Source organism: Triturus cristatus, chromosome 10, assembly GCF_964204655.1.
Source record: "Triturus cristatus chromosome 10, aTriCri1.1, whole genome shotgun sequence".
Classification (NCBI taxonomy): Eukaryota; Metazoa; Chordata; class Amphibia; order Caudata; family Salamandridae; genus Triturus; species Triturus cristatus.
The window spans coordinates 445,749,333-445,763,007 of NC_140593.1; the positions used below are offsets into that span (position 1 = coordinate 445,749,333).

Below are 13,675 nucleotides of genomic sequence, written 5' to 3' on the forward strand. Positions count from 1 at the left end.
TTTATTTATTTTATGTATTGTTTAATTACCTGTGATTGTCCTTAATCCATAGTTTACTATCCCCACCCTGCACCTTCCCACGTCACCGCCCGGCAGCACTCCCACCACCGACCGCTACTGACCTGATGTCGTATCGTATTAGCATCTATAATATGAATATAAGCAATGATCATTGGATCAGATAAATAATCAGCCTTTTTGTAGTACCCAGGCCAGTGCCAACGGCCGTAAGGCGTCATACAAAAATATGAGCTTTCCTGCCTGCAGACAGTAGTAGTAAATAAAACTAACGTGAGTCTGCATCATGTGGCTCATATCTGTTTCTCTTGGGTGCAAGCTTAGCTTAGCTGACTGAGCTGGAATGCCGGCTACAACAAGGTTATGGAATTGGGCTAAACTACAGATAAGAACAACACGACTGGTGTACCAGAGTACATAGTACGATTATATTTATAATGTCGGAAACTCCCACAAATGTTAGAGTCCAAGGAAGTAGGAGTAGAGGTACTTACCACCAAATCACAAATGTTATGAACTGTGCTTGCTAGTGATACTGTGACACTATGTGTAGAATGCTTTTAGTGTTTCTGTTTTGCTAAGAGTATTGGCTACAACATGTTCTTTTTCTTTCTTGATATAGATACTCCTTCCACATCCACAAAACCATCTCGGAAGGAGTTGGCCGCTAGGGCCCGGCGCCGTAAACTGGAGGCCATCTGTGAACATTATCGCCGGCTGGTGGCTCAGGCGGAGGAGGAGGAGGAGGAGGCGGCTGCAGCTGCAGACTCCTCCAATGCCCCGAGCCCCAGTCAGGCACAGCCTCCAGTTTCACGGCGCCGTGGTCCGGCAGCCGCCCGCCGCCGCGCCTCCATTTCAAGCACTGCTGCCCCCCACCCTGCATGTAACTGCAGGACATTTCGCCGCCATCTGCTCCGCCGGATGGCCCGCTTGGAGGAGAACCTAGAGGAGCGGGTAAAGATCCTGGTGGACAAACATCTGCAGGCCCGCCGACAATAGAGGACCTCGTCATTTGCCCCTTTTTTAATTCCTTTTGTTGGTGGGTGGGTTTTTGGGCGTTGGGGATTCGTTCGGACATTGGGACTCTTGCACTTTCGCTTCGTTTTGGAAATTGGTTGGGGTTAGGGCTGGGGGGTGGGTTAGGTCAGAGTGGGATAGTTTATTTTTGTTAGAGGATATTACATTTTATACTATTTACTTATACGATGCTAATGTTTTGTGGTGGGTTACAGTTTTCCGAATTCAATCTAAGTTACATGGTTTGTTACTTTGTTTCCGTGCTGCTGCATGCCCACAACCAGTGTTTGATTTAAAAGATCTGCCGATTTTGTAACACACAAACCGATAGATGCAGTACCCCTCACTGAGTTATTTTTAATTGTCATAATAGTACTGTCAGTCTCTCCTCCTAGTCCATACCTCCCACCAAACTTATCTTACCTGTGATTGATGATGAAGTTCGGCACACTGATGGCTGCATGGTTGGTTTCCCAAATTAACGGAGAAGATGCCATTATTGTGGTGGTAGTAGTAGACACTGGCAATAGAAAGAGAAAGTCACTTGACTGAGAGACTGTGGGAGGAGTAGTAGAACAGAACACAAAGTAAACTACAGCATGGGTGGGCAAGCAGAAGAAGATCCTTGCCCTGCCTTAGTTGAAATTCAATTAGTGTTGCTTTCACCACATCTGCCTCAGCAAGCGTGTGATCAATTGTTAGTGTACATTTAATGTAGTCATCACATCACACCTCAATATAAATCACACAGCCCGGGGGAAGAGGGTTAGGGATTTATGAATGGATGGGAAGTGGGGTTTTGGGAAAGGTTTGAGAAAGAAAAACAGACAGTATGCATGGACACAACAAAAGTAAAACACAATCTTGTAAGACGATCATGATCCATTATCAAAGAAATCAAAGTATAAAGTGAGAAAAAGCAAATGCATGCATGCTGAGAAAGAGAACTTGATGGTTAATGATAATGAGTTGCACTTACTATAACTACTATTACCCAATGAGACAGTACAGGGAAGAAATTGAATTTTGCCTTGCCTGTCTGCCGCCCTCAGAGCTCAGACCGAACCAAATTACATGCTGTACCGGGCTTACTTTTATTTTTCAAGCTAGCAAAGCAAATTACAAAATAGTTGTAGGGATCAATTACCAAACAAACCACAACACACAGTCGTAATGATTGAAGAAAAAAAAGCAATTAAATAAATTTAAAGACGAATGATGAATGATACTAAAGTTACTGTATTATCCTGGTCCAAATGTGGAGTTGCATCATTCTCGTCGTTCCTCTTGGTCCTCCCTTCCATGGACACTCCGCACATCAATCTTGGGTACCACTGCCTGCCTGATGCGGATTGGTAAGGTAAGTGTGAGTCGTTTCTCCCACTATAGCACAGGTTAAAGGCCGGCCTGTAAGTGTAGATGGAAAAACAAACGGGGTATCGAAAAATTACTGCATTTAAAACAATAAACTCAATTACAGTGGAGTGCAATACGAGAAGACAAGACTCTGGAGAGAACGCTTTCAGACTGAGGCAGCTTGGATAGGATACATAGTGTCTACTCTACAGCATTAAGCTACAACAACAACGGGACAGGACTCAGGAGCCAGCACAACCACAGAACAGGAGAACCGCGGCACAGGCCAGGCACCCTACCCCTTACTTCCATTTTGACCGAGCCAGAGAAATGTCATATGCACTGCAGCAACCTAGCATTTTCCAAATGAATTGACTAAATCAATGCGCCACTGTCCCTCATACCACTACACTCTACTCCAGTCCACACCACTACACGGACATCTAGCCTAGGTCTGCTGTGGTTCTTGTTCAAACTGTTTACCTTTTAAGTCAGCCCATGAAACGCAGTTATTCCATCAATTTTCTCCGATCCAACTGACTGTGTGCAAAGATAGTATACTCAGCAGCATCATGATGATGACCGTGTGGTACGTATTCTCCAACACCAACTCAGTATGTAGTGACTGATTAAGTTTATAATATATTCCATATTACAAAATTGCAACGGATATTGGCCGGCACCTGCAGTGGTAGCAGTACAATGTGGTTATTATTAAACAACAAGGAAACATTATGTCACCACACCTGAGTCACTTTTACTTTGTCGATAAACTAGTATAGTTCTACTTCATGCACAATTATTCGTAGTCAGCCAGCATCCAATGCAATGCATGCTATCATTCACAATAATCACTCATTACCTGTCTTGCTGTTCTCTTTGGCTGTCAGATCTGATGCCTGCCTAGCCTTCTGACAGTCAGTGATGAGTTTCTTTCGGCTTGGAAACAAAACAGAATATAGCTGGAGTCACGTTTCACTTCTTATGGAGGGACTGTTAGAGGCAACATGTATTGTACTATTCTCCATCTCATCCAATGTCTGGCTTGCTTGAAATGTACTTAGGGAGAGTAAGGAAGATGGAGCAGGACCCTGAGGAGTGGAGTGGACAGTTATGCACAGACGTGCAACTCCAATAGGGAAATAAAAAGAGGAGACTGTTGATGGATTTGTTGTGATTAGATTTTGAACCAGAAAAACAGATACACAGTCACACACAAATAAAGGAAGGGAGAACAATTTGAAAGCCTAGTTGTCAGGGAAGAGGAGCTCGTCCTCAAACTCTGGTGGTTCGGACAGAAGTACGTCTAACAACCCACTACTTATGTCATCGAAGTCGCTCTCCTCTTCCTGCTGTGATTCACGTATTTTGTACTCCGGTGGTATAAAGTGTTGATTCATTTTGATCATGGTTAACCTCTCAACGCTTTTGGGCGAGAGACTGGTCCTTTTGACAGTAACAATGGCACCAGCAGCACTGAAAACATGCTCTGAAGAGACACTTGCAACAGGGCAAGCCACATACTTTATCGCCAGCCTGCTGAGCACTAGCCATTGGCTTCTTTTCCCATACCAATACACCAATGGGCTTTGCTCCATGAAGACCTCTGTTGTGTCATCTAGATAGGCCTGAACCATCCGCTCAATGTTCAGGGGTGCTCCGATTTGCTTGGCCTCTTTTGCCTTTGCATCAGTCATGGACGTACAAAACCCTTTCCGTAGAAACCAATCACCTGCCATTTTTTTAAATGTGCCTGATGATCCTGTTGGTGCTGTTGATGTTATTGCTGGCAGTGTTGTTGACTGCTGGGAGGCAAACGCACTGCTCTCGGCCTCTGAAGTAGAACTTGACTGTGAGTGCCCTGCAGTACTTTTTCTGCCCTGGGGGGGCGGGCCTCTAATTAAGATCCTTTCGCTTTCAAAGTCAGTGGCTTCCTCAGCTATCAAAGTTTTGTACTGGGCAACATCCACTTCTGAAAAAGGAATTACTTCATTACTGCGCAGCAATAATTTGTAACGTGGATCCAAAATTGAGGCAGTAATGTAATGTGGATGTGACACAATGTTATTTTGAATCCTTATATAGTCAGATAAGCGAGCAACTAAGGTGTCTGCCAAATAATATGCATCTACTTTGTCATCCACACCTGCGTACATTTCTGACACCTCCTTCAGCTCTTGCTCTAGCATGTACCACAATGGGATAGCTTGGCCCATAGTACAGTCCTCCCTGCTCACTTCACGTGTGAAGACCTCAAAAGGAAGTAGCATCTCTGTCAGGCATTTGATGAGGTCCCATTGGGCCATCACAACTGTCATACCTTTCACAGTAGGATCCCCTGACCTTTTCATGACATAAGCATTAAGTGGTATGTACTGCTCAAACAGACGCTCAAGCATGTAATACGTTGAGTTCCAACGTGTTGGCACCTCCTGGATGAGTGCTTTGACTGGCATTTTATGCTCACGTTGAATGACCCTCAGCTGCTTCCGGGCTTTAAAAGAATGGTTGAAATGTGTGCATATTCTTCTGCAGGTGGTCAGTAAGCTGCTGACTTTGCTTTCATTTTTCAGAAAGTCTTGAACAACAATGTTAATGCAGTGTGCCAAACATAACACCCTGAAATAGCCACCATCCTTCATGGCCCTAACTACATTGCTGCCATTGTCCGTGGCAACAAAACCAATGGTAAGCCCTCTTGGTCGCAGCCACTCAAACACCTTGCTGTTAAACTCATCCAAAATGTTTGCAGCAGTATGAGATTTCTCCATAGCAAACTTGGCTACAGTTGCATGTTTGCGAGTGTCTTTAAAAATCTCAGCGGTGTCAACAACACCGTCAGATATCTTATCTTTAACACCCGAAAAAGAGACCCAGTGTGCAGTGATGCACATGTAATCAGTGGCTTGGCAACTGGTTCACATGTCTGTTGTCAGGTGTATACTCTGAACAGCACTCTGTTTTAAGGCTTTTCCAAGCAATTCCAGCACGTCGTGATGTAGTGCTGGAACAGCAACTCTTGCGAAATAGTAGCGGCTGGGAACTTTCCATTTTGGGCAGATGGTGGTCACAAATTCAAGAAAACCCACCCCTTCAACAAAAGAAAAAGGGAGAAGGTCCAGTGCTAACATTTTAGCTAGCTTCGCATTGTACAAACGTGCTATTGGGTGGTTGCATTCATACTGCCCCTCCGGCCTACTAAACATGCTAAGAATGGGAGGCTGCATGGTATTCCTTCCTGTGGTCAACGTCGCACTTTTTGGGCCAGCAGTACTCCTTGGTGTCTCAGGCTGACTCTTACTCTTGTGCCAATGAGATGTGGCTGAGGATGTGGGCGTTACCACTGCAGTGCTGGGGACAGGGCTACTTTGTGTACCACTACCACAGAGAATGTCTCCCTCTTCTTCCTGTTCCACCGTGAGCGGACTTTCTACTCGTTTATGCCCAACAGCAATGGTTCCAGTTTTTTTCATGCGACTAAGGTGCTCCTCCCACTGGATTGCGTGATTTTTTTCAGATGGGTCATTTGGCCTCCGGTACCATAGTTTGTACCAAGCTTACCACGACTAACAGAGGTATGACAAACGGAGCATATAGCAATGTTCTCCTCCTTTCCGCTAACCGTAAAGAAGTCCCACACTGGGGAGTGTAACTTTTGTCTCCTGCTGGAGGTGCCACTCCCACTTCCAATGCCGGATGAACTGGAGGGTGTGTGTTGAATTTGACTCTGTGCAGTACCACTACCTACTTCTGCTGAGGTGGTGCTTGTGCTGGATGTAGGACGCTGCCGGCCCTTTGCTAATGTAAATATGGAAGCTGGAGGTCGTGTTGGTGTTACCTGTGTTGGAGGTATGTGTGCTACATCCCTCGCAGCCATTTTGGATAGTGTAAAAATGTTGGTCTCCATCTCCTCAGGCCCGGGAGCGATGTTCGTGATGACTGGCTCATCATCATCATCATCATTCTCCTGCTCTTCTACATCAACCTCCATAAGTGTAAGGCTTTCTGGAACCTTCCTTTTCCCATGCCTGCTCTTGTGACGTGTTTCCCTCTCAGACTCAGTTTGTGGCTTCCAAGTGGCATCTAGATCATCAGAAGGGGGGCTTGGTGAAGAACTTGATGTACTAACCCTCCTTTTCCTTGCTGGGGATTTGGAAGCCAATGGAACTTCTAAAGGAGTGGCTTCCTCTTCTTCCTCTGCATGAGGCTCAATTTCCTGAACTGCCCCTAGTTCGGGAGGAACTACAGCTACTATTGCAGGCGGTGGTTGTGGCTGTTGACGACTTATCTGCTGTGTTCCCTCCTGCGTTGATTGTGTACTACTTTGAGATAGCGATAAGTTTAGTTCAGGCTCAACATCACTGCTTTCCACCATAAGGCTGGCTACCTCTTCCACACTCATCTGCTTGGGCCTGGGTTGGTGGGTTGGGCCCACTGATGTGGAGGTGCTGCCCACCAGCTTGGCCCCCCGACACCGCTGCTGCAGGCGTCATTTTTGGTGTCCCAAAAAAGGTTTTGGGAGGCACACCAGACTTAAGTAACACTTCCTTCTTCTTCTGTTCCTTCTTCTCCATGGCAACTTTCTTGGTACCGGAGGACCTGCTACCTGCTTTCTTTGGGGGCATCTTCTTCAGATGTCAAAACAGCACTCAGTTGCAAAAGTTGCAGAGATGCCTGGTCAGGTCACTCACACGTCACGTCGTGTACAGCAGTAGGACGTCGGTCTGGCACCACAACGGTGGATGATGATGACACACCTTCTCTGTCTTTTGTGCACCTAAAAGCAAAAAAGCCAGAAGAACATCAGTCAAAAGATCAATAATATAATATATAACTTCTTAGTGTCTGGTGGGTGGTCACAATTATTAAATTTTATGAAGTCAGTGAACAACAACAGTATAGCCAGCCATTAAAGAGACTGACAAGGCCAGGGATCCTGGTGTATTTGTACTGTGTACACTCAGGAAGAAGAATAGCAAAGAACAAAAACATAAATGTAGTCTAGCCTGTTTGCCCTAAATAAAAATTTGTGCATCTTATGGGATGGATGCAGCATCAGGGAGCAACAACAACGAACATATACACATAAAATCTAAAGGCATTCATTTACAACACCCAAAAAGTTAAATCTACCCCCGAAAAAAAGTAAAGGCCACATTTTACAATTCAATCCAAAGCCATACATGATGTTGAAATTTAACACACAACACAAAAACAGTTGTTTAAATTCCATGCACCCGTGATGATTGATGAGTAGTACCCCTGGGCCTACTGTACGACTAGGCCACAAGCTTGGAGGCCTATGGAAAAAGCACAGTGGCTGGTACCACAAAATGGCCGCCACCACATGGCCAGGCCACTCACACAAACAAGAAAAGGTCAGGAATACAAGACAGACAATGCAGGCCTATTGCAAAAGCACAATGCCTGCCTCCACAAAATGGCCGCCACACATTCTCAGGCCACCCACCACAATAATAACCAAAAAGTGATTACAAAGGACAGGAACAGGAAGTTGTAGTCTCAGTGGGACTTACTTCCTCTCTCAAAAATATTTTTTTTTAAATAAAAGCTTCTCCGTGCTCCAACACTACAGCTGAATGACAACCTGAGGAGTTTTTTTAGCAAAATGCACAAAATCAGCATTTTCGAGAAGGATATATGTTGCTCGCGAGATATTGTTTGCCAGATTGCAAATGCTGTGTGGTCGGGATCGCGAACTGTACAAAAAGGCTTTATCGCGTGCGCGAACACGCATATTGAGAGCGCGAAAATGCCGAAAACTGTAAGTTCGCGTTGTCGCGCTATCCAGAGTTTCCGAAAGTACGCAAGCTGAATCCCTAGGGTTACCTACTCGCTAAAAAGCCCTATTTATTTAACACACACCCAAAAACTGCTATTCCACCCCAAAAAACACCTTTTGCAATAAAATCCAAAGCCATACATGGTGTAAAAAAAATCAACAGACAACACAAACTGTAAATTTAAATAACGCACCAAAGATTTGAGGCTGACTACCTCTGGGCCTACTGGCAGACTAGGCCACAAGCTTGGAACAGTCAATGATAGCCTATGGCAAAAGCGCAATGCCTGCCCTCACAAAATGGCCGCCACACACATGTCCAGGAGGACACAACAACAACAAGCATAAGCCAAGGGGAACAAAGAAAAGAAATGCAGGCCTTTATGGAAAAAGAAGCACACACTACTAAACTACCACCACAAAATTGCCACAAGCCACATGGGCACTCACAGTCAAACAGGCCATGGAAAACAATGAACTGAAGCAGGCCTATGATATATGACCGGACAAAGGAGGCCTGCTAAACAACACAGCTTTAATACAAAAATGAAAATCAACAGGGCTACGAAAGGATTGGAAAGAAGTTACACATCAAGCACACACATCCAACAAAGGTATTTCACACACACACACACACCAACAGTGAAATACACCACAGCCACATTTAGCATTTCAATCCTATGCCATCCATGCCCTACATGATGTTGAAAATTCTACAGACACCACGAAACATAGACCCATGGGTACCCTACTGGCTGAAATTGCAGAGAAAAACAACTAGGCCCCTATTGAAAGTACAGGCCACCTGCCACAACAATAATTTTAAAAAGCAATGAAAATCCCAGAAAAATGTAGGTACAAACAAGCCCCAATGAAACAAACACACCAATTCAGCAACTTACTTGTAGTAAATTAAATCTCAAATCAAAAAGTCCTCAAATAAATTCAATCCAATGGTATGATGCAGAAGACAGACACAAAAAGTGATCCTTCCAGCTCCAAATCCAAATGAAAGTGAACAGCACATGCACAAAGCACTGGGAGGAGCCTGCTGGACAGGAACAGGAAGTTGTAGACTCAGGGGCACTTCCTTCCTCTTGAAAAAAAGAGTTAAAAAAATTAAAGGACTCCTCCTTACACAAAAGACTACAGCAAAATCACAATCTGAGGAGTTTTTCTGAGCAAAATGATCATTTTAGAGAAGGTTTTATGAAGCTCGAGAGATATTCTTCGCCAGATTGTAGTTTTTGATTGTTCGGGATCGCGATCTTACCAAGACAGCCGCCGGAAGTCAGCTCGCGCGCCTGAATGACGTGTTCGCGTTCGCACAGTCTCGCGGGCTTGGGCAGCCATATTACAAATCTCGTGACGCTCGCGAACGGACAGAAAAGCAAGTTGGCGATCGCAGAATCGCGGTAAGACGTTACCGCGCGTGCGAGAATGAATATTGAGCGCGCGAGGAAGCAAAACTACTACACTACGCGCTAGATTACGTAGCAATCTGCAACTTCGCGCTCTACGCGAATCGCGAAGTTGCCTAAACTTCGCAAGCTCCGCAAACGGAGCGTAGTTCAACGCCCAGGCTTAAATTTAACACATTGTTTTTACCTTTCCCATTTCAGTGTTTGTCATAACTCCCTTGGTATCTAACTGCGACACGTGCGCCTCGGCACGCCATAAAAGAGGAACATTGCATGATAGAACCCGGCATGTTGTTTTAAAGGAAGTCAGCATTTCCGAAATTGTTTTTAGTGGAATATGATGCACCATATGTCATAGTTGAAAGAATTATGTTGTTTAATACAGACAACATGTATTGGAGTACGCCGGTGCCAATCTGCAACTGAGACACAAACTCTGATGAAGCCCTGAAGAAGTCCCATGAGGGATGAAAAGCGTTGGCGGCAAGCAATTGTGTGATGTTTTAAAAGATTAAAGTGCCTTTGAATAAAAGGAATAAATTGACTACAATCAAGTATTGCGACCATCTGTCTTGTTCATCTGTTTTACCGATCAGATTTGACCCTAGATCTCAGACGATTTATCATCTAGAATTATTTACATCTATTTTCAGCTACGTCAAGTCACAAAAAAGTTAACCACAATGAGCGGACACCTGATGAAGGCTTAGCCGAAACGCGTTGTGAAGAAAGTCATCATAAACAGGATTTTGTTTTGTTCTATGGAAATATATCTATGTGGTGATGTTCTATGGAAGTACATGTATCTAGTCATGTATATCATTTAGACAATTCAGTCATTGTGAAAACCATCTCTGTTTACTAATAATTTTTGTATCAACTAAGAAATAGATAATCAGAATATTTATTTATACAAAAAAAAACAAAAGAAAAAGTATTTTGTAATATAAAATTGTCACAGTTTTTTTCATATTCATAAATGTATTTCTAATTTAAATAATGTAATATTAGTTGATAATCTAGAGTTGATCTGCCCACATCAATTCTTTGTACTTACTGCACACTTTGTTTTAATTTATCTTCCCCCCTTTTCCCATATTGTTATTTCCCTGCTAAGGTGTATTATCAATTCTGCAGGGGCCCCCTATTTTCCAAATAAAATAACTCCCTTGGTGTCCATTACATTGGGGATTCTAGTTTTTTCCCTAGTCATCTCTAATGTGATTGCTAATTCTTGTTCTGCTATAGTAGCTTTTTCGTAAAAGCAGTGCTTAAGTCTCAGAAGGGCTATTTTGGATTTTTCTGTTAGCAGTGTATTTATTTTGCCTTTGAGTGTTGAGAGTACCTTAAGGGAGCTGATGATGCCCGTTGATTTGCTGTGTTACTCTGTTAATTTTAGTTCATTCTCTAGATTTGTTATTGTTAAATTCTAAAATTGCTTTGGTCCGTACATGAGGGTGTACACTTCTCCCTGATGCCGGCTTTGAAAGCATATTAAAGAGTTGTATGTTTTCTATCATCGTTATTCACCTTTAGGAAGGTGTGATCAAATGCCACATTTTGTGTTTTTTAGGGAGTATGACTCAGTAATTAATTTGAGCAGGTGGTAGCAGGTAAGGCCAACTCACACTCTTTATTGGGACCAGAACATATTTTTCATCATTAGACTTGGAGTTAAAACAAGAGAGAGAAAGGCAGCAATGGGAGAAAGGAAGAAGAAATGAAAAACTGGAAACCAGTGACAAAGGGAGAAAGCAGGGATCAAATAACAATTGCAAAACTGAGATAAATAGGCAAGGAGAGTATGTTGGTGAAAGAAAGAGACATGAGGTGAGGCAGCACAGCCTAGACAGTCAGCAAGCTTGAAATTCAGCAGCAATGTCAGAAGGCTTCTGAGAAAAATTTATGCCTGGCCCCTTTTTACAAATTAAGTACTGGTGTGACTATATTTCCATCCCACGTTATAAGAGTGTGGTCCGAAATCACTACTATAAGAAACTGGGCTACTGGTTGGGGGGGAGGTGAATCCCTACGCAAGCAGCAACCACAATCATTGTCAGGTTGAGGCACAAGCAAATCCCAAATAATCTGTAGTCAACCCTCTGGTAGCTTGGCACAGAACAGTCAGGCTTAACATAGAGGCAATGTGTAAAATATGTATGCAGCATTTCAAACAGTAATACAATGAAAACACAACACAAGAAAACTCCCACACCAATTTAGAACAATAGAGCAAAATGTAATAAATAAAACAAGATAATTTTAAAGATTTAATTGAAAATAATGCCAAAAAGTCCAAAGCACCACTCACGACTATGTGGTTGTGCGAGACCAGGCGAAAGTCACAAGTTCAGACCGATTGCGATGGAGAGTGAGTCAGATACAGAGAACAGGTTAGTCGTGCTGAAAAGTTACCTTCTCAGTCCAGTGCAAACATACCCATTTGTGGTGGAGGGAATCGGGAGGAGAAGAGAGGGGTCTTAGATGGTCTATGAAGTAGCGCAATGAGCAGGCCTGGTGTCGCGGACGGTCGTCACTGTAGTGCAAAGAGCCTTTCGGCATCGCTGATAGACCGGAGCTTTGCGGTGGTGCTCACAGCGAGTGCAAAGAGTAGGGATGTTGGTACTTTGCATTGGTGGGCCATGCAAGTGATGAGGTTTCATGCCAACAAGCCTGTTCATGGTTGCAAAGAACCTAAAAACATCAATTCAGCCTCTTTGAGGCCACACCAAGGGTCTAGGACCTGAGGGGCACCACTTGAGGGTCACGGGCTGGCTCCAGCTAGAACTGGGTGCTGGTTCAGGTGAATGTGAGCCTGTTATGTCTCTGTGGCTCTGAACAGGAGGCCAGCAGACAAGCCCTTGGAGTCACTTTGGGAGTCCTAGGGTCAGGTGCTGGTCCAATCCCCCAGTCTCAGGCAGGAGGGCAGCATGGCAGCAGGTCAGCAATCCAGCCAGACAGCAGTCGAGCAAGGCAATGGTTTAGCAGGGAGGTAGCCCAGCACAGTGGAAGTCATTTCAGCAGCACAGCAGTCCTTCTTCCTGGCAGTGTCTCCACAGGTCCAGAAGTGCACTGAAGAGTTGGTGCCTGAGATCCAAGAGTTGGTGCCTGAGGTCCAATATCTATTACGAGGTGCTTCCTTTGAAGTGGGAGAAGCTTCTATAACTTTCTCTTTAAAGTGCACCGGTTTACTGACTTTCTTGACCTGGCTCCAGACTACCTACAGGGGGTATGCAGCCCTTTGTGTGGAGGCAGGACACAGCCTATTCAAGTGTAAGGCGGGCTGTGCCCAGCCCCGCTGTCCCATCCTGCGAAGGATGGCCCATCCAGGCACATCTACGTGCACTATCCTGTATGGCTGTCTAGGAGGAATACACAAAGCCCAACTGTCAGCTACACCCAGTCATGTGACCCAGAGACAGGTTGTGGGCCCTAAATGACTAAGTAAGGAAAATGCCAACTTTCTAAAAGTATAGTAAAAATAATGGGCAACCCAAACAACCCTTGGGAGCTTGGGTAATAAAGTTAGTAGGATATAGGTACCTACAAGGGATTCATTAAAAAAACTGTGATTCAAGATTACTTTTTTGGGATGTCTACCATGACCATACTATGGATGCTGTGGCGTTCTTATAATAAGAAGCTTATTCTTCCTTCTTGCTTTGAAAGTGCAATTGATTTACATCATTTGCTTAAATCAACAAAATGAAGATCTCTTCCCTGAAAATTCTAGTTTTTCTCTAAAATTATTTTATCAAGGGATCAGGAAATTTCATATGATCCTCATTTTGTCCTGAAGATGGTCTCACTGATTTAGCGCAATAGAGACTGAAACGTTGATGCCTAACCCATTCTTCTTTCTCTTCTTTCTTTAGTTTTTATTAAATGACTTGATATGAGTTATGAATCCTATGTATAGGACAGACTTGTTGTCTAATTGAAGATGGACTTTATACATTGAGAACCAGGATATTTTTGTATGTTTAATATACATGTTTTCTGTTGTCAATGTATGTTATGAGTTGATTGATCTTATTTCTGTACCCCTAATTTTGTTTTT

General features: G+C 43.8%; 1 pseudogene; it reads left to right on the top strand.

Annotated features, from left to right (window-relative positions):
- The first annotated feature begins 8,164 nt into the window (after positions 1-8,164).
- The window catches only part of LOC146789592 (large ribosomal subunit protein mL44 pseudogene), a 30,629-nt pseudogene continuing 25,118 nt past the window's right edge, over positions 8,165-13,675 (top strand).